Source organism: Stegodyphus dumicola, chromosome 10 (assembly GCF_044657685.1).
Source record: "Stegodyphus dumicola isolate Sdum_Otavi_A_Nest chromosome 10, ASM4465768v1".
NCBI lineage: Eukaryota > Metazoa > Arthropoda > Arachnida > Araneae > Eresidae > Stegodyphus > Stegodyphus dumicola.
In genome coordinates this window covers 158,844,353-158,867,583 of record NC_140777.1, presented here as the reverse complement: position 1 = coordinate 158,867,583, position 23,231 = coordinate 158,844,353, and the positions used below count along the sequence as shown (strand labels likewise).

The 23,231-nt window shown below is 31.0% G+C and overlaps 1 protein-coding gene across 3 annotated transcripts in view; it reads right to left on the bottom strand.

Annotated features, from left to right (window-relative positions):
- Window positions 1-23,231, bottom strand: part of LOC118201930 (uncharacterized) — a 155,857-nt gene that overhangs the window by 132,266 nt on the left and 360 nt on the right. The window contains exon 1 of one of the 3 annotated variants that reach the window (XM_085825753.1): window positions 23,069-23,194. The exons of the other annotated variants lie outside the window; for them this stretch is intronic. The gene's annotated coding sequence lies outside the window, so the exon portion shown is untranslated. Of the gene's footprint in view, window positions 1-23,068; window positions 23,195-23,231 lie in introns of those variants that run through there. 3 annotated transcript variants of the gene reach the window in all.

The following is a 23,231-nucleotide window of genomic DNA, read 5'->3' as shown; positions in this document are numbered from 1 at the left end:
ACTACGCCTAATTTTCGTTTAGCATGGCAGCCATATTTTTTTTTCTTTTACATTTGAAACCTAACATAACAGTGGATCTGTTGCCAATCTAGAGAAATTAAGTTTTACAACAACAAAGTAATGTCTTCTTTTTTATTGCGAATTAAATTATGCTTCATTCATTCTGGAATTATCAGTTAAGTTAGTAGCTTGTTTTTGCGTAGAAACTGTAATTTTAATCGTAAATTTTTTTTGAACTGTTTTAACTCTACTTGGTGTTTTATGTTTTTTTATATCCTTCAATTTTTTAATGAAAATATTTTGAATTTTTATGTATTTTTGCTTTGCCGCGCAGAGAGAATTGAATTAACTAGTAGCGCATACGCATTAGGTAAACGGCGCTGAATCGTCTGCGAAAAACTGTTTCTTTTTAATTTCTTTTATACAATGTTGTAAGGATTTTAAGTTTTACTAACTTTTATTTTATTTTAAAACTTTGCTATTGCCTCTTATTTTCCATTTCCGGCCAGAATTAGCGCAAGTAGAAAGAATTTCTTCTAATATTGAGGTTGCAAACTTGTATTAGCATTTAGGATGCGGCTTTTAGCCAAGAGAGAGACTTTTTGCTGCCTTACCACGCGCGTGCTTTTCAGTCAGTTCATGTCTGCCTTTAAGGTCAGAACTTAGTTCTCCCCGATATTTGAAGATGTATTGCAGTCTTTAGCACATCGATCACGTCATACGTAGTGTCAAAAGGCCAATCTTTGCATTACTAGTCTCTGTAAAGCATCTAAGTTTAGTTCTTATTAAGTTAGTTCATTTCTTATTTTCTACGTTTTAGACCATAAGTGCTGGTCTCTGTATCCTGCAATGCGGGAACGGCTGTACGATGTCAGAAATAAAGGGTAATTTTAACCCTTCCTATTTTTGTTGTATCTTTAATACACGCACGTACATAGTTTTGAGGTAATAGTAAGCTCCCTGTTCCTATTCATTACTCCAGTTATGTTTCCAAAGGCAATTAGAAGGAACAGCAGTCCTGACAATGTAACGCTGTTAAGTGAAACCGTTAAGTTTCAATGAAAACGGGAGGAAAGTGTTCGGGAGATAAGATATTTATTTTCGGATTTCTTATTCTTGTATGTACTTCTAAGCTATTCCAATAAACTTTCCTCCCTAATTGAAACTGTATCGCGTCTTTATAAAGAAAATGCCGGTCCGTTTAACAGTTCAGAAACCATGATATTCCTTAGACGAAAATAAACCAAATACACTGACATTCATCAAGGACTATATCAATATTAGTAAAGTTAATAATTATTACTTGTCAGATAAACTTTTAAATTTTCCAATTATTGGGAATTATTCCAAATTAGACTTCAGAAAGAAGCGTCTCAACTCAATATCTTAATTGTGCGTCCAATCCTTATCTTTGCTTCACCAGCTTGCAATTCCCTTACCAAAAACGACCTGCTCAAAGTGCTAAGTAAATATCTGCGCATCATTACTAATGCATACTTCTGCCTGCACAATCACAGATTGCACGAGGGCCTCAGTATTGACACTACTGATAAATTTCTCAACAAAATCAATACGAATTTCTACAAGAAAGCTACTACTTCTAATCATCTAACTTTAATATCAATACGAAATTCTACAACAAAGAATTGCACCTTTATGCTGAACAGCTCCTTAAGGGATTTAAATTTTCCAACGTCCAATATAAACTATATACATGTACTCCTCTTCTGTATATAGTGAATATAGTTATTTTTGTGTTTCTATTTCAATTTTTTACTTTTACTTTGTGTATCCATGTTTCTCTCTACTATGACGTTAATCTCATATTCCAAATCCATTCAGACTCTGGTTTGATCTCTCAAACCAAGGAGAAAATGTTCTCTCTTCCACATTAGTTGAATTTGCTATTCTGGGAATCTCACTAGATGTATTTTTATGTGATGTGCCATTAGGACAACATTTTTATTCAGCCGGACATACTGCGAAATTCACAATATCGCGGCATAAAGATATCGATAAACTTCTGATAACGGCAATTTTCATTTTAATTACATTGTTTTTAAACTTAAACCTCCGCGACGTGAATCGAATGACAATCTTTAAATGTTGTTTGAAACCTTTACTCCAATTTAGAAGCCCGTAACAACATTATATATAGAATATACTACAACTATTTTTCTTGAATTAACATTTAATGTATAGATTTTAAGCACTTCTTTGAATTAAAAAGTCAGCTTCAATGATTCATATTTTTGATAAAAATGTCTTTTGAAGACTGTCTTTTAAATCCGAGTTAATGGCATTTGTTGAAAATTAAGAAAATCATTTATTTTGCAGCAACATCACATTATATGATATTCCTGTATACTTAACATTTATTTACCTTTAAAAGTTTTATCTATTACATTTTAAAAAGATTCTTGAAATTTTCATTTTATAATAGTTTTTTAAACCCAAGTTATTACATATTTAGAACTTGATTTTTTGAATAGCTTCAAAATCTCATTGTTAATATGCCTGTATTTTTAACAAATTTTATGAAGTCAAAATTTTATTACCACAAAAAGAGGATGTACATAATTTCAATTATTTTGTAAGGTCTCTGGGACCAAAATCTGATATCATTATGATACATATTAACATGGCTTGATAAAACAAAATAATATGATACATATTAACATGGCTTGATAAAACAAAATAATATGATACATATTAACATGGTTTGATAAAACAAAATAATATAAGTTTATAATTTATTGTAGTGCTTTTAAATAAATTTAACAAAGTTAAATTTTCCCGGATGTATTAAAAATACTTTAATAGAAAACTTAGTAAAAATATTTTTAAATTACAAAATATTTTAAAGAATGGATGCTGTTTTGGCATATTATTGAAACAGATGGCTAATATATTTCTTTTGAAGTACAATTTTTACGCATACCAACTTATAAAAAAGGCATCTGAATATTTCATATTATTCCTTCTTTATTGTGTTACTTTATTTGAAGATTTTAGAGGAAAAGGTTTGAGTATAAAGCGTGTAAATGAGCTACCAGTCGCAATACAATTAAAGATCGAGTAATAGAATTAGAAAGAAATATTTCTTTGCAAATACATAACGATTTAAAGAAAGCAGAAATACATTCATTTGCTTTAGATGAGAGTAATGATGTAAATGGTTATGCATAATTAGCAGTTTTTGTTCGATATAAATCAGTTAATACACTGCAAGAAGAGTTAACAGAACTAATAAGATTGAAAGGGAAGTGTACTGGTTTTGATATTTTTAAAGAATTTAATTGTGCATTAAAAAATTCCAATATTAACCCCTTCCCCAAAAATTATTTCGATAACAATAGACGGTGCACCCAATACGGTGGGATAAAGCATTGGTTTTTATTCAGCAGCTTAAGCAAAATATTGGACATTCTCCCCCGAATGATTAATTGCGTAATACACCAGGACGTTTTATGCTTGAAGCAAGTTTAAAAAAAAATTTTCAATGTTATGCCAGTTATAATAAAAGTCATCATTCTTATAAATGCAAGAGTTCTTAATAAACGAGATTTTGCACAATTATTAGAGGAAACTGAGTGCCAATATTCGGTGGCTTTGACATACAGCAACATTTGATGGCTCAGTTGTGGTCAAGTTCTTAATCGGTTTGTTAGTTTATTAGAAGAAATAAAGCTATTTTTGAACGCATGTGCATGTGTGTGATTATGGCAAAGCCTCGAGGGCTCTCTGCCTAAGGGAAGGGATGCCTTCGTGGAGGGCTTTCTAAGGGAACTGGCTCGTATACACGTTACACATGGGGAAAACCACGAAAACGCCCATGCAGCCAGCCCGTTCGCGGGATTCGAACCTCGGACCGAACTACCAGTGTTCAGCGACTTTACCGCTCGGCCGCTGGTGGGCCTATTTTTGAACGAAAAAAAAACTTTAGTTTTGATGAATTTTCAAATATAGATTGGTTAAATGATTTAATGCTAAGAATTTCAATGACCTGAATAAAAAGCTTCAGAGATAGGGACGAACTGTATCAATGATGTTTGAAAATATTAAAACATTCACGAAGAAACTTTGTACTTTAGTAACGATTTCGAAAGGAAAATCATGAAATATTTTCAATTAACAAAAAATTTTTAGAACACAATAAGTTTTTTAAAATACGCTTGACTTCACAAAAAAATGCAATTATAAATATTTAATCACTATACAGGAAATAACATAAGGTTTTTAAGAGAGATCTAATCAATTTTAATGTTTGGAAAATACATTTCACTTTATTTTACATCCATAACAAAACGGAATTTGAAACAATGGAGTTAACCAATTTTATATGGTTAGGTATCCATTATTTAGAAATGGAATTAGTTAAATTTCATACAGCATATTGTAGAAAAATAAATCTCAGAAGTTGATTTCCGGAGCTGAAGGAAAACTTACTGATTCCTTACCGAACAATTTTATTTCAATGATGAAACTTGCTAATGCTCTTTTAACGATGTTTGGGTCCACATATTCGTGTGAAAAATTATTTTCCTCGATAAATTTTGTAAAATCTGAAAACACGAATAAATCTGGAAATGAATTGACTGCGAAATGCGATAGACTAATCAACTAATGAATATAGAATATGAACCTAATATTAAGAACCTATCTGAAATTAAGCAAGAACAGATTTCTCATTGAATATATCTTTATTAACTTTATTATACATATCTGCAATTATATATATTAATGAAAAATATTTCATTATCTATATGTACGTTTCTTTAGTCTTAGTTTATTCACATACTCAATGCAAGGGCTATACGAGGCAGTACGTGAATTGACGCAGAAATTTTTATGTCGACCTTTATTTTTTGCTCTTCACTTGGAAAAGTCGTAGAAACAAAGAGAAGCACACAAAAAGAAATCATCTTTAGAGGATTTTAAAAGTGAGAGTAAAAAAGAAAGTATCAAGTTTTTCTGTTAACAAATTTTCGGTGTTTCCAAATTATTGGAAAAGTCGTAGAAACAAAGAGAAGCACACAAAAAGAAATCATCTTTAGAGGATTTTAAAAGTGAGAGTAAAAAAGAAAGTATCAAGTTTTTCTGTTAACAAATTTTCGGTGTTTCCAAATTATTGGTACCCGTTTTTACCTCCCTTCCCAGTTGTACTATTGACTTAGTGACGCACGGTCTAGTATTTAAAAAAATTAAGAAATTTTGATCCCTTTCTCAAAATGTTTCGCCATCGCTGGAATAGCATGATTGATTAAATTATTAGGGTAATAAAAAAAGGGGGTATACTTTTGGCTTATTCTTAAAATCATATGCCAGTAAAACTGCAATAACTGGACTCAATAAAATCATTTTTTTAAACAATTATTATTTTTGATGTCTAAAAGAGCAAACGACTAGAAAAATAAGAAATCAAGCTTCCTCGAAGAATGGTTCCTTTCCACAACGAAACAATTCAAGCGTTCATCACCCATAATTTTTATTACTTCTTGAAAGTTAATTAACTTAGCACAATCTTCTAAAATAATAAATACATAATTCCAGCGTTTTCTTTAGTAAGAATACATTGCATAATCAGATTATTCCATATACGACATATCTATTCATAAATAGCATACGAAATAACCAAAATTATATATATATGTAAATAAGTTTAAAAGTTTTAATTTCATCTATAACAGTAAGCTAATACTATCATAAAACAACAAGACAGCGAATAAAATAAAAGCAAATATAAATTTATTACTTTTCCCACGCACGAGATTAGCATTTTCCTTGCCTAAATTAGCCTAGAATATTTTTTTCCGGGTAGTCAGTCTATGTATGAAAAATGTAAACTGATAGATACAAGTTTGATAAACGGGAATTTTTATCGTTACATTTATTCCATTACAGTCTGTAAATATGTTAAGTCTTTTATGACATTCTGATTTTGAGAAAGAAACAACTAAATCCAGATTCAACAATGTAGACCTCGCCTACGGCAGGAATTCTCATTACTGGCGCAGTGTCAAATGCCAATACAACCCATATGTGCGGATTCAGTATCCCCAGTGCACAACAAAGGAAATGTCCTTTGAAATTTAAAAATATAACGCCAAGTGATAAACAACCTACGGTCAAATACAAAAAATACAACCAGAAAACACTATATTCCCACAGGATAAATGCACGTGCACACACTTTCTTAACGGATGTTAACTAAATGGGTTGGGGGGGAAGAGTGAAACCTCATGTACGTTCTTCAGGTTACAGGTCACTTGCGCTTTTCGTTTGTGATTTTTACCCCATGACGGCTATAAAACTGTCAGCAGGAGGGCACGGCTATCGGTGGTCGAAGTATCTGACTTCTTCCCTTTTCTCACGTGCAAAAATTTTGGGGTTCAATTTTTTCTCGGCCCTGCTTAACAACCACCCTGTTTTCATTAGCAGCATTCTATCACAACTTTTGCTTACTAGATTTTTTTTATTTACGTTACAATAATGTTCAAGCGTAAAAATAATAATGCAACCAGTGTTCTCAACTTAAGAGAAGCCATGACGTATTAAAAAGAAAATGAAAAAATCTTTGGATAGTAAATTTCGCATTAATGTAATAACAATACAGTATTAGAAGTGATATAATGTACAGTTTATATTTTTATTTAACTCTAGGTGCTACTAGACTCGATCCTGAATTTTTTTGGTCCATATCACTTATCAAATAAAGGATGTTGCCTCCAAATATTACTGTCATGCATTATTTTTAGAGAAATAATATAGCTAATATTAAAAAAGGCACAACACTTTATCAGATTTGCCTGATAACGGCAGAGCATGCAATGGCGATCTGCCATGAAGGGAGGGATGCCTTTATTGGGGGCTTTCTAAGCGAAACTAGCTCGCATGGTGGCATGGCAAATGCGGTCAAGAGCAGGAGACTGACGTTAATTACGGAAGGGGAAAGTAAACGGCTGTGTCAGGGATCATAAGGGGAGATATATTTAAAACAAAAATTGTTTTTAGGTCTCATTCAGTATCAGTATATCAGAAATAAATAATGCACATGGTATCAGAATGGATACAAATTACATAAGATACGAAAAGTTATATTTATTTGTTTATTAACATTTCATTATTACATTGTTTTCGTTCAGGAATTTCCTTCCACCCCCCTCTGAGCAATACATACAGGTACATGTAAGTCGGCTGAAAAGCACTGCTATAAACAAATAATCCAACCCAATTCCAGTTGAACAGCCCTTATTAATACTAATTGTTTACGGAAAGCATCCTAGTTTTTGAAAAGCTTCGTATCATCTAACATAAAATTAATTAATCGTCTTAAGAATGATTTTGTGTTGAATATGGCAAAACATATGAGGGTTGGCTAGGTATGATTTCATGGAGAATTTCTAAGGAAAATGGGCTCATATTTACATACCTTAAGGAAATCCACGAAAATGCTTACACAAAGTGGTACGTTGCAGTAGGGTTCCTTCAATCCATCTGTTAAATTTGCATCTAATTGTCAAGTGCTCAATTTTTTTGGCTAGTTTATACATTCAAAGGAAAATACAAGTTACTCACTGAACTTCGCACTTTAGTCTGAATAACCTTTAAACCCGATGAACAGTATATTTCTGTGACAAGGCGAGCTTTCTGACTGTACAATCTGTTTTATATTTAGCGAGCTTGTGCCGAATAAGTTTATTCGCTATTTTATGTAATTTCTGCAATATTTTGTAATTCTTTTATTTTTTTCATTTAAATTTTATTTTTTTAAAGATAATTTCTTTTTATTCACAAATATTTATATTTTCTATTTTTCTAATAAGTGAAACATTTAATTAGGTTCTGATATTTTGTTTTCATAAGATAAAGTACGAAACCTTTGTTAAAATTTTCATAGCTCACTGTAGTTCAGTGACCGTATTTTAATGTGCCATTTTATTCGCGAGTCCATTCATCCGATTTGAAACTTGGAAATGAATCAACAAATCGATCTTTCCATTCAATTGGTCCTATTGACTTGAATACAGTGAGCCTGAGTAAACGGGAAGTATCTTTCGTAAATATAAAAACCATTATAAGCGCATTTCTAAATAACAATTTTAAAATATAATTTTGACAGCTGTTTGACGCTGCTTTCAAAAGATTTCTTAATTATAAATATAAATATATGTACTGAAAATTACGAAGAGAATAACACATACGTATCTGTTATTACGAGTAAGTATTGCTAATGTATGCAAAAGGCCTTGAAAACTCATTTTGATTCACCTTTCTTTTCTTTATGAATGACGAATATCTGTTTGCCATACACGTGATCAAATAGGGAATAAGTGTTTAATCCGTAAAATTATAAGTATTGATTAACATTTCATATAACTACTTCTAATTGAGGCTTTCTAAGAGCAACCCCCTTAATTTTGACTCGCATCTTTTAATTTTAGACTAAAATATGAGCATAGAATCTACCTTTAAACAATGGGATTTTTTTTTAAACACTGTGGCATGAGAGTGCCTAGTAATAATAGTTTTAGCGTCGCTAAGAATCATTTTCTGGATTCTCATATTAATTTTTTTCCAAAAGATATTAAAAGCTGCAATTGACAAGTATGAGCAATGCATAATACATACATATATAACGTAAGCATACCATAAAGAAAAATGAACCCCTAACAAAAGCTGATCGACTGCTATTGAACTCTAAAGAGGGGTTTATCAGAGGGAAAATGGCAATTAAAATTCCATTTAATTGATTTTAATTATTTATTTACTGTATCGATTTATTACTTATTGTAATGGATTGGAATATTTGAATATGAATTAGCTGAATATTTAAGAATAATATTATGACTGCGAGAATAGGAAAAAAAAACATTTTTTGAATATTTACTTTCTTATAGAATGCAGATGAATTCATTTTCACTCAACGAAAATCAAAATTTAGTAGCTAATTAATCTGTCCTGTATCGAGCACTTTAGTTCAGGGATCCGTATTAATGTGCGCTTTTTTTTAAAAAAATTTAATTGCTTCAAGAATAATTAGAAAAGGACATAATTCTCTTCTTACCCTTAAATTCTTCAATAAAAAAACTGCATTTTCAGCTATAACCAAGTGAAATAATTTTCTAAATATAATTCAAAGCATGAAAAATAAGGTACATAAACAGCTTGGAAATGGAACTAGCATTGAGATTCTCTTCAAGAAATATGGTGAAGCTTAAAAAAAAGTCTACGAAGTGAAGTAATTCCGTAGAATATTTTCTAACTCTTTATGACTAAATTGCACTCAATTATACTTTATAAACGACATGTAAATACTATTTAATGTATATGTGTGGATGTGTGTGAGGGGGCTCACTAGCGGCTGAGCTTAAAGTCGTTGAACTCTGGCAGGTCGATACGGGGTTCGAATCCGGATCAGCAGTATAGCCGTTTTCGAGGCTTTCCCCACGTGTAACGTGCATAAGAGTCAGTTTTGCTTAGAAAGTTCTCTACGAGGCACCCTTACCCTTAGGCAAGTAACCGTCGAATGCTTTGCTATAATAAAAAAAAACAGACCAAACAATAGATATATAAATAAGTAGCTTAAAAAACTGCTATATTTTATGTATACTTATCAAGTAGTATTTCAATATATATAATGATTAAAAGAAAGGAAAAGTCGGATCCTAACTGATTGTATATAATGTAATCCCTATGAAGACCCTAACAATTCTTTCTCACTTAATGTCGTAACCCAAAAAGAGAACAAATTAAACGTCAGATACGTATACAATACTGAATCTAATACAAAAAATACAAATATAAAAATAAATTATATATGTACGAAACCTAACTAACTATTTATATTGATATTACGTAAATATACGTATGGTAATAAACATTGTATAATAAAAATATTTTATACCTTGTTCTATATTTGATTCCATTTATATATACCTATACATAGATATATATAATTTAAGGATTCCATTTAAGGATTACAATAGTAGTTAATACTACTACATGTAAAACACAAAATTTTTCAGTATTATTTAACTTCAATTTTAAGAATTTTCTGCAGTCTAGTTTGCGTTATTTTATTCATAAGTCTCAAATAAAAACAGTTATTCTTTATGTCATTAGAAAATTAACTAAAAAGCAGCGACCACATTGTAATTGAGAAACAGTCCTTAGCCGTGAAAAGGTTGAAAGCCATTCGGTTTTGACTATTATCTCACATACTCAGCTACTTCGCATACATGGAACATAGCATTCGAAATGAAAAACTCAATATTTACTACAAATTCATTCGTGTAACAAATATCTGTCTTTCTACACCTATGGCTTTAAAAAAAATGTTATTTATCTTACAGTTTATCGTTAAGTAATACATTTTCATTGTACAAAATTGCATTCATTCGAAGAATTCAATTTGTATTTTTCTCTGTATAAAACTGAATGTAGAGAAGTTAGATGTTTAAACGACCCCCACATTTTGTCAAGAGCAGGAGCAAGATTATCCCCTACTTTTCAGCCCCACCCAGGAAAAAAGGGGTTCTAAATTTACGACCTGACCGCATATGGGTGTATTTCGCTCGCATATCCTAGCATGAAAACACGTATGACACCATCCCGTTTGACTGAAATCGAACCCAGGTTGAAATACCTGGGTTCACAGAAACACAACAGTGTTTAGAGACTTTGCCACTCCGCCGGTGGTGAGCCGAGAATTCTGAAAATCTAAAGATATGATGCTTTAAAATATTTTGTGATATTGGCATTGAATTTATGTAGAAACAAATGTTTAGTAAACAAAGAAAACAAATGTTTAATAATAAAGCTTTAAAAAAAGGCTGTGTTAGCAGGAGTATGCCCAAAAGCAGAATAGTAAACAGGGAATTCAATTACAGAATAAAAACCTTAACAAGCTTTCTGATGCAACGTTAAAATCTGAATCTTTTCAGATTTTCTTCCTTTCATTCTCCTTTATAATTATTGATAATGTCTTACTGTTGCAAATTCATCGATTAAACTTTACCGAATATATGTTACATGCAATGGCATAGTACTAGGCATGTTTGGTAAGGCCTTTAGGCATTACCTAATTTGGCTTTTTTACTTTTGATTTTTGAATATTCGAAAAGTAATAATAAATTAATAAATCTGTTGCCGAATTTATCTTTAGTATTTTATAAATTACATCATTAATTAAGAGTTTTATATCTCCTTTTCGAATAATATTAAAATTAGACAAAAAAATGAATTCCACAACAGCCAATGTTTGTTGTTAATTATAGGGCTGCGTAACGAATTTTTTTTTTTTTTTTTTTTTTTTTTTTTACGCGGATGAGCCCATCTGCAGCTCATTAAATCAAATTCGCATGCGCAATCAATTTAACGATGTTTTTGCGTGGCATCTGTAAGTAAGGACAGAACAAAGGACTCTTTTCCCTCAAACAAATTATAAAACTGATTTAAAATGAATTCTGAAGAGAATTTTTCGTGGCGTCTGTGCGTACGTAACGTACGTATTTCGCATAACTCAAAAATGAATACACACGGAAAGTTGAAATTTTGTATGCAGGACTGCTATAACATGCAGATGTGCGCACCTCGTAATTTGGTTGCTATCGGCCGCACCAAAAGTATATAAATATATGTATATATACATCCGCTCTGTTACTCGGCTTTCAGTTTCTTTATTCATATATATTTGTAAATTGTGCATTTTTTGCTTCAAAAATGATTGAATTATGATGTTCTTATCTTCCGGTTAAGGTTTTTATGCCTTTAGTAAATCTGCATGCAATACTTTTAGAATTAGCAACAATTTAAAAGTTGTTTAAGTGCTGCTAAGCCTAATAATTTTTTCCATGGCGGGCATTCCTTGTTTACATTTGAAGCAGCAGAATAGTAGATTTGTTGCCAATCTAAGGAACGTGAGCTTCGCAATAACAAAGATAACGCCTTCTTTTATTATTGCGAATTAAATCATGCTTAATCCATTCTGGAATTTATTCCAGGAAATACAGTGGCTCCCAAAAGTGTTCGTACACTTATGATTTTCATTGAAATAGGGCTCTATCCATTAATTAAAAGTAAACTTTCGGAATGAGATTTTAATAATAAGATCTATAATCTATTCGTAACAAAATTACATGAAATATTTTTTAAATATAGCGAAACTTTATTTTTAAGAACTTAATAATCAAAAAATTACAAACATTTTATCTCAGAAAAGTCTTCATACACTTAAAAAAAATCTTGTATTAGTAAATATTTTCATTTTTAGTTAAATGAATATTAGTAGGATATCCTTTAGCATCCATAACAGCTTTTAAACGTCTGGGAATAGATTTTACTAGTTGTTTTTGTAATTTCTGTATCCAATGTTCATCCATTCTTCCATCATGCCTGTTTTGAGTTCGCTTTTCGTTTTGATGTCGTGTTTTCGTACTCTAACCTCCAGCTCTTTCCAAATGTGTTCTATGGGGTTTAAATCTGGCGACTGAGGTGTGTTTTCAAAACCTGTGGACAATTATAGAGACACTACAGTCGAACGTTGAGACCTGTACACTTAGGATCGTTATCATGATTAAAAATAAAGTTGTTTCCAATACCCAAATTTTGGGCTGATAATTTTAAATTGTCTCTTAAAATATTTAAATAAAGAGAACAATTCATTATACCATCAATAAATACCAAATTACTTAGTCCTGATGCTGTCGTGTTCCCCACACAAGAACACCTCCACCGCCATGCTTAACTGTTCAACTAAGTTCTTAGGAATGAAGTTCCTCATTTTTTCTTCTTAGTCGACCATCGGAACCCAAAATGTTAAATTTGCTTTCGTCAGCAAATAGGACATTATTCCAGTACGTTTCGGGTGTATTTATCATTCATTTTGCGAATGAAAACCTAGGCTTTCTGTTTTTCTCAGTAACAAATTTTTTTTACGGGCAGAACGCCCATTGTAATCCAGCTTCTCTGAGAACTCGTCGAACAGTTTAAGGTGAAATTGAAGTAGAAAACTTTGCATTAAATTCTGCAGAAACTTTTACAGCACTCAAGCGTGGGTTTTCACAAATTTTCTAATAATAAATCTCTCATCACGTTTAGTTAACTTTCCCGGTCGACCTTTTCTTACCTTGTTTTCAATCCGATTTTCTTCTTTAAAGCGTTTTGTCACATACTGCATTGTAGAATTGGATAAATTAATAACTAATTTAGTGATATTTCGAATTGATATACTACTACTATGGTTAAAAATTATCAATTTTCGAATGCTGTTTGTAATTTCTTTATGAATGCGACCCATTTTTCAATAATAAATAGAATATTATGAAGTAAACACTAAAAAAATTAAAGCAAACGATTTTTTAAATGTGTTCAATGCAAAAATTAAAAAAAAGCAGCAAACGATAATTCTAATTTTGATTTTATCCAAAAATATTTCAGTATACGAAGACTTTTGTGACATAAAATGTTTATCATTTTTTGATTATTAATTTCTCAAAAATAAAGTTTCGCTATATTTTTAAAATATTTCATGTAATTTTGTTAGCAATAGATTATAGATCTTATTATTAAATCTCATTCAGAAAGTTTATCTTTAATTAATGGATGGAGCCCTATTTCAATGAAAATCATAAGTGTAGGAACACTTTTGGGAGCCACTGTAAGTGTTTAAGATTTACTTCATAATTTTCAATACAAATATTTTGAGTTCTTACGTATATAACTTGTCGCGAAGTGAAAACTCATTTAATTGAATGAGAAATGCTGAATCTTCTGTGAAAATTACTTCCTTGTACGAAGTATAAAGGAACTATTGTAATCGCGAAAAGTTTCAGGCAGCATATTTCAAAGAAAATATCCATTTTTGACCGCTATCGAATGCAATTTAACAATGTTTTTGCGTGACATCTGTACATAAGGACAAAATAAAAGACTCTTTTCCTCCAGAAAAAATTATAAAACTGCTTTAAAATGAATTCTGAAGAGAATGTTTCGTGGTGTCTGTACGTATGTATCTCGCATAACTCAAAACCGAGGAGTTTCAGAATGTCGAAATTTTGTAGATAGAACTGCTATAACATGTAGATGTGCAAACACTGAAACCTATGGCGTTTGTATCACATAACTCTTTTTAATTATTAAATGTGATACGTTGTATAGTGATGAGATTATGAAAGCCACAGTTTTTTCCAAATAGGATTTAATATATCTCATTAAAGCACTTTTCACTGCATTTCGCGCATTTGTTTCACGCATAATTCTTGTACAAACATCTTTACTTTGGTAAAACGGTAAAAACTCTAAGCACAAAATTTATTAACTTAACTTTGCGTAAAAAAAAAGTAAAATTAAACAAGATCTGATAATTTGTTTTTAATTTAAAGAACATTTTCGGGCAGTGATTTTCCAAACTATAATAACATTACAAAACGATCATATTTATTTGATTACATGATCATTCAATTATTAAAGTGGATTAGTTATTTTAATAATTCATAAAATTCGGAGCATAAAATTATCTGAGCGTAATGAAGGAAAAAAAAAGATAAAATAAAATCTAGAAGCACTCAGATTTTATATTACGCCCAAAAGGAACTTTTTTTGTGTGTGTGTTACCTATATTTATTGAATATCATGTTTTTCGCCCATAAATCACATACATTTGAAAACAGCATATGTTTAGAATTTCCGCACTGGAGATAAAACTGTTATTTTCCGTACAGTGCTCGCTCTGAACTCGTTTTGTTAATCAAAAATTCGTTAAAGTTTTACAAAATATGAAATAGATTAAAACAAATTCGAAATCCGGCCATCCAGATGCCCATGTTCAGGTGGAGGATTACATTATTCAAAATTTGATGGCTCTAGATACTGTCGTTTTTGCCACAGTGCGAGAAACATACATGTATTCATGCAGATTCTTCATTATTTAATTTCTTTATAATACAGGGCGATAATATTTCGTAACAACAATTTGCAAGGAGACACGGACATTTATGGTTAAAAAACGCAAAATGCCTCTTCGAAACTAACAGACTTTCTACGCTACCACCCCTTTGGGCCAATAAATTAAATTAACGGTAAATAAAAAAAATCTTATGCAGAACTAAAAATAAATTAAAAAAATAATCACTATAAAATACAAGCAAAATTAATTATTACGGTTAAATACAATTTTATTATTAGAATTAAATGTATGAAAATTTTTAAGGAGTCAAAAGTGTTTATCACAATGATGTATTATGAAATATAATTGAAATAAAATTCTTTTATAGAAATTGTGCTATAATACTCATCTATAATTTAAAAAAAAACAGCATAATTCAGAATTTTAAACAAAACTTTCAAAAATTCGTTTTTAAATATTTTAGTATTTTTTACTTATTTACACCAATAAAAAGCATGAAAATTGCTTGTTTGAAATTTTCTATTAGTTCAGATTTAACATATTATTTTCTAAAAGAAGAAGTTACAAATTTCCTTACAGCATAGGAAAAATCTAAAAAAATATCCAGCCCTGAAAGCATGCAACAGCTTTATAATTATTTGGAACGTTAATTATGCTTGATAAATATGCTAAATTTTTAAAAATCAATCTCAATTTCAAAAATTAAAATATGTAGAAATTCTAATTTGTGAAATGAGGCGCTACAACCGGCTTTTTCTTAACAATTACACACGCTGCAATAGGCAACATTTGTTAAATTTCTGCAAGTCCTCCCTACTCCTCCGGATGTGATCAAGGTGACAGCCGGCAACGCCTCAGAGAAGAGAGAAAACCCGTTTCTGTTAGTCTATTTCTTATAAGATCCATGTACCCGGCTCAGTGATCTCAGTTTTTTTATTCTAATATATTTGTAAATTGTGCATTTTTGGCTTTAAAAATGTTTGAATTATGTTGTTCTTATCTTCCGCTTAAGGTTTTTATGCCTTTAATAAATCTGTAAGCAATTATTTGTAGAATTATCATCAATTTAAAAGCTGTTTAAATGCGGTTAAGTATAATTTTAAATAACATGGCGGACATGTTTTTTTACATTTGAAACAGCATAATAGTAAATTTGTTGCCTGTCTAGAGAGACTAAGCTTCGCAACAACAAAGTTAACGCATTCATTTATTATTGCAAATTAAAGCATGCTTAATCCTTTCTGGAATTTTTGTCACGGAAATGAGTGTTTAAGATTTACTTCGTAATTTTTAATATAGATATTTTGAGTTTTTATGTATTTTTGCCTTGTCGCGAAGTGAGAACTGAATGAATTGAATGAGAAATACTGAATCGTCTGTGAAAAACTTTTTTGTTTTGTTTTGTTTGCTTAATTTCTTTTATACATCGTTTTAGATTTATTATAGTATTTGAATAGAACATGCGGCAACGATTAGATAATTCTTGAAATGATATAAATTTTGTACATTTTGAGTAATATGAACGAAATATTACACGCTGTTAAGCGAATCTAGCTTCAGAGTGACGCTAAAGTAAACAAATAAAGTGAATTTTAAAGAATGCATTTATTCTACTGTGGTTTATGCTCTATCGACGAAGTAGATTTAATTCAATCCAATAAGTTTAAATGAAATGCAAGAATCCCTACAAGGAAGTCATTTGGTGTACACATCAGATTTTTTTACTTCCTTGTACGAAGTAAAAAGGAAGTACTGTAATCGCGCAAAGTTTCAAGCAGCATATTTCAACGAAAATATTCCTTCTGACCGCTCTATCGAATGCAGTTTAAGGATGTTTTTGCGTGACGTCTGTACTAAGGACAGAGTAAAAGACTCTTTTCCTCCAAAAAAAAACTATAAAACTGCTTTAGAATAAATTCTGAGGAGAATTTTTCGTGGCGTTTCGTCGATAGCGCATAAACTACAATAGAATAAATGCACTCTTTATGTCTGATGTCTTTATGTTTATAATCTGATGTGTACACTACATGACTTCCTCGTACGGAATATTAAATTATGTGAATTTCTTCTTGCATTTCATTTAAACTTATTGGACTGAATTAAATCTATTACGATAGCGCAGAAACCACAATAGAAGAAACTGTTTAAAATCTTTAAAATTCAGCACTCTTTAAACTTCACTATATTTGTTTACCATAGCGACACCCTGGAGCTAGGTTCACTTAACAGCGTTATATTTCGTTCATATTATAACTCAGAATGCACAAACTTTATATCATTTAAAGAATTATCTAATCGTTGCCGCATGTTCTATTCAAATACTATAATAAATCTAGAACGATGTATAAAAGAAATTAAGCAATCAAAACAAAAAAGGAACAGTTTTTCACAGACGATTCAGTATTTCTCATTCAATTCATTCAGTTTTCACTTCGCGACAAGACAAAATATATAAAACCTCAAAATATCTATATTAAAATTACGAAGTAAATTTTAAATACTATTTTCCTCGAAATTCCAGAATAATTCCAGAAAGGATTAAGCATGATTTAATTCGCAATAAAATGAAGGCGTTATCTTTGTTGTTGCGATGCTTAGTTTCTCTAGCTTGGCAACAAATCCGTTATTCTGCCAGGTTTCATATGTAAATAAACACGGCCGAAACACGAAATAAAAATAATTAGGCTTAGCCGTAAAATATTGACAACTCTAAAAATACTGCATGCAGATTTACTAAAGGCATAAAAACTTTAACGGGAAGTTTAGAAGAAAATAATTCACTCATCTTTAGAGCAAAAAATGCACAATTTACAAACACATAAGAGTAAAAAAATTGAGATCACTGAGCCGGGTAACAGAGTAAATATATATATATATATAACGTATTAATTAAAGAAAATGTAAAGCGAACTGGTAATTAGACGAAAGACCTATCTGGTCTCAAAAATATATAACGTATTGGTATATATAACGTTTGGTACGGCTGATTGCAACCAAAATACGAGGTGCACACCTACATGTTATAGCAGTCCTATATACAAAATTTCAACGTTCCGAGGCTACTCATTTTTGAGCTATGCGAGATACATACATACGTACGTACAGACGAACATGAAAAATTCTCTTCAGAATTCATTTTAAAGCAGTTTTACTTCAAAATGTTCCTTACGTACAGATGTCACGCAACAACATCATTAAATTGCATTGGGTAGCGTTCAAATTCGATATTTTCGTTTAAATATGCTGCCTAAAACTTCTCGCGATTACAATACTTTTAAAATGAATTGTTGATAATAACTTTGAGCAGCATACCTGATAAGAGGTAAATCTTTGAAAAATGGTTTAAGAACGGTTATTTAACTCTACACTCAGGGGATCAAAAAATGCGTTAGCTTTTCGCGGACACAGTAAGGATATAAATAATTGTTACAAGGCAACTTTCTGTCGCAGGTTAAATTGAAACAAGCTTTTGAAATACCAGAGCCCTAGCATGCACGTAATTTTGAAGCAATTTTCGTGAACCAGATAAATATATCTTCCTTTTACACTGAAATTATTCCGCAATATGACGATTCAAAATTACTGTTACTGTCTTCCTTTCCGCAATATGACCATTCAAAATTACTGTTAAAAAATACCTTCCCTGAAATTAGACACTATTCAAGATATATCGAAAACTGATAAAATGAGCTTCGTTTTAAGGCATGTTCATATATCAAAAGATGACAATTCAGAATCCATAAATTTTATAATTATTATAATTAAAGAAACATTTGTAGAATTTTTTGTTGCAAAAGATCATTCTTCCGAAGGTTTAAAGAACTGAATTCGCAATTTCTTGAATGGAAAAGAAATTTCGATTAAATCTATTCTGGACAAAAATATGACGGCACGTATATTATGAGAGGCATCTATAAATATGTCTCCAGCAAAGATAAAAATTCAACCGAATGCAGAATATGTATTCTACTGGTCTCACAACTTTAAAATTCGTCATTCATGACACTGTTCAGTGGTTGCAAATAAATTACATCATTTCTTACTATATTGCAAACTGAATGTAATGTTACACATATATCAGATGAAATAAATTACATTTCAAAAATATTACAGGAAACTTATTACAAAAAAATTTAAACCTTATTACAATAAAACTAATCTATGTCTAGATGACGCTATGTAAATGTTTAAATAACGCCTGCATAACTATAAAGAAACTACAAAATTAATTTGAACTCATTTTAGCAAAATCGAAACTAATGTGGATACAAATTTTACTGCGCTATAAAACATTATTTTATAGAGCACATAAATTACCGATTTATTGGCGTGACAAATGTGAGACATCGATTTGGTGTTTTGAAATTTCGTTATGTCATGCTAAGGAAAATGATAATTCAGTAGCTATTTATTCTGACATATTGTCTCTGTAATTTATAATTTATGAACGCATTAACGGCGTGTAAAGATGACCGCAATATGGCCATTCAAAATTACTGTTAAAAAATACCTTTTACTGAAAAGCGACTTCTGTGAAAAGATTTTTTTAACTATTTCTGTAACTGCGATTATTCTTAGCGCAAAAATTCATAACCGGACATATTGATTTCTTGACAAGTAGGAATAAACTCCAGGTCTTCGAGTAGCATTTATATCCGACTGGTAAATAATTTTTCAACGCTGAATAAAAGCTGTTTGTACTCGTGAAAAGTACACTGTTTTTTTATTTTTTTTTAACGATTTCTGTAACTGCGATTATTCTTAGCGCAAAAATTCATAACCGGACATATTGATTTTTTGACAAGTAGGAATAAACTCCAGGTCTTCGAGTAGCATTTATATCCGACTGGTAAATAATTTTCAACGCTGAATAAAAGCTGTTTGTACTCCCAAACAAAGAGTTATTCTTAGTGCAAAAATTCGTGACTGGGCATATTGATTTTTTGAAAAGTACTAAAAAAGTCAATTAAAATCTGTAGATCTTCATGTACCATTTACATTCGACTGTTAATTAATTACATTTATATCAGACCATATATTAACATTTTTAGATTTTCTGGTTCGTTATTCATGCTCATTTCTTACGGTCATGAAAATAACGTAAACTCGGATTTCAAATAACTGTTGAATAAAATCTTGGTATCTTTCCAACACCGTTTTTGCGACTTAATAAATACCTTCGCGTGAGAGTTTGAGACCATCGCCTTAAGATACAACATTATACAATGTTAAATAAAAATTACGATACAAAAAAACATTATAACTTCATATTGTTCGAGCTACAATATATTTTTAAACCTGAAACTATATTTGCGTCACCACACCCATATTTAAACTATTTTATGAAATATTTACTAAAAATTTTAGTAAAACTCAATTAATACCAGGTTCTATTAATAATACACAAACGTTTTTCAATCAGAAAAAATGAAATGCTAAAACATATTTCTGGAAAATTCATTTTACAAATATTTTCTGCTATATTAAAAAAAATAATAATAAGCACCTTGATACTGTTCATAGAATAGGATTACACTCCCGCTAACATTCCTTTACACAGCAAATTTTAAAAGTTTAAAAAAAATCTTAAAATATTAATTGTCTTTAAAACTTGTTACGAGAGTAATAGAAATAACAGCATTTTTAAAAATGTGGCAATTATCAACCAGCCAGAAGGATAAAACATACTGACGACGTTCCGAGGATAACAGAGCTACCTGAAAATTGCTCATCTTTCTCATATTTTGCAAAAATAGTGACCAATTTCCCTTTGAATTGGCTTATAATCTAGAAATGCTGAACACTTTAGCTTTTCTCTAAACCCCGCCAGCTTTGCCACAACTGCTCACGTACAGTGCTCTCAGAAAAGACTTATTCTAAAATATTCAGGGAACGCAATAATATGGTCATCAGCATTCATTCATTAAAACAACTCTGGTATTAATCTGAATTATGATATCAATGAATATTTATACCTGACGTAATAATACATTTTTTGTTCTTTAATGCTCTTTTGTTCTTTTAGCACTTTTACACGGAAAAAGAAATACTAGAAGATATTATCTGAGCAAAATGAATTTCACCCTGTCCCTTTTTTAAGGAAAAAGAAAGGATAAAAGTTTACAATTTTGTGCCCCTTGTTTTTTGGGGATTGTTTTCTGACGGACAGATTGATGCCAGGAAGGCATAATATCAAGATGATTGTTTTCTGACGGACAGATTGATGCCAGGAAGGCATAAATATCAAGATAGCTGCTACACAAAACCAAAATAAGAAGTCAAAGAATTGCACAAACTCGGCGTCCATGTTAAACATCAATCTTTTTTTCACTTCAAAAAACATCAGAGAACTGCACAAACTAGGCATTGCGCACTGCCTTAACTTTGTCCACCTTAAACTATTATGGAAACTAGAAATGGGGTTTCATCGCCAAAATTGAGGAAAATTTGTCGCTAATCGAAGAGGCACCCAATTTCACACTAGAGCCAAAGAAAAAAATGGGAAAAAAATTTCTTTTACGCCGAAAAAAACTTTTTTTAACGTTTTGTGTGTTATCTTTGTAGAGACATTGGGATTTTTTTAGAAGCAGGAAAGTGAAAATTTAACAGCGCCTTCGCCGGGAATCGAACCTAGGACGTACGAAATACCGGCTCGGTGTGCTGACCACTACACCACGAAGGCATGCTAGGAAAGCGGGAGAAATATTTTATATACTCTCTCGTTTAACGGGCGACTGGGGCTTTTAATGGACCCAATCGCCAAATCTCGGGTGAGGAGAATCATCATCCAACAACACCCTTTTAGTTCGGGCGCCACTGTAGAGACATTAGGATTTTTTTTGGAAGCAGGAAAGATAAAAAATTAACAGTGTCTTCGCCGGGAATCGAACCATGGACCTCTGAAATACCGGCTCAGTGTACTGACCACTACACCACGAAGGCACGCTAGGAAGACGGGAAAAATACCTTATAACTTTATTTATTTATTAAATTTCACGGTTTTCGCACTTAAACATTACATTCATTTCAACAGTAGTATCTCAAAATATTTAAAACCAGCATACCATCAGAATTTCTTAAACACAGTATCGCGCATGATAAAAAAAAAAAAAAAAAAAAAAAAAACCCTCACCCCCGCACAATGTTGTCATTGCTCGCTTTGAAATAGTTGAGTTTGTTATGCCAAAATTCGTTCTAAATAGAAAATAAATTCTGAAATAAAATCTGAAATAGAAAATAAATTCGAAATTCAAAATTCTGGCTTCCAAGTGCCCTTGTTCGGTTGGAAGACTACGTTATTCAAAATTTGGTGGCTCTAGGTACCGTTGTTTTTCACAGTGCGAGAAACATTTATGCATTCAGGGAGATTATTCATTATTTAAATATAATACATGGCGATAGTATTTTGTGGCAACAGTTTGAAAAGTGAACCAACGCAGTAAGTGGAACGACACAAAATACCGTTTTGAGACTTTGAGACTAACAGCCCTTTGGGCTAAAAATCATTAACAAGAGTGAAAACAGCATGCAAACTAGTGTGGAAGTTTACTGTACAAGTAAAAACAGCTGGATTTATTAACTTAGCAGCGAACTTTCAAGTATGAAAAACTGGAAGATACCGAAGATGCACTAGGAGGAGGAGTATCAATAAGTATCAATAAGCACTAGGAGGAGGAGTATCAATAAGTATCAATAAGCACTAGGAGGAGGAGTATCAGTAAGGAGATGTATCAAAGGATATTAGCACAGTAAATTCACATATGATTCAAGTTACTGAACTATTAACATTCAATTAGATATTCAATTAGATATAGTATTAACATTCAATTAGATACTCTACATTTCATGACCTCTGGCTAACTTTTGTACTTTCCTCCAGCTTTTATTGAGAAAATCCCGAATACAGATAACAGCTTTTATTTATCAAAGTAAATTTAAATACTATGAAATTAATACTTTATGTACATTATCATGAAATTAATACTTTATATACATTATCTTTCGTGGATAAATTTAGTAATGTACCAAATATAAAATATTAACAATACAAATAAAACAATATTAAATACAAACCTTTTTAAGGTTCTACATATATCTACAGTAGAATATAATATTTCAGTTCAAATAAAATTTAATAAGAAACTTTATGGTGAAAATTACCATGACTAGAGAATGGATTTAGAGAATTTCAGTTTCATTAATTTCGAGAAATTTCATTTACTGCTCAGAAACGGTTTCCTTAGTCTTAAAAATAGAGAAGCAAGTTATTAAAAACACTTTAAAAAGATGCTGAAAATTATAAGCAGGGAGATTCGGTATCTAC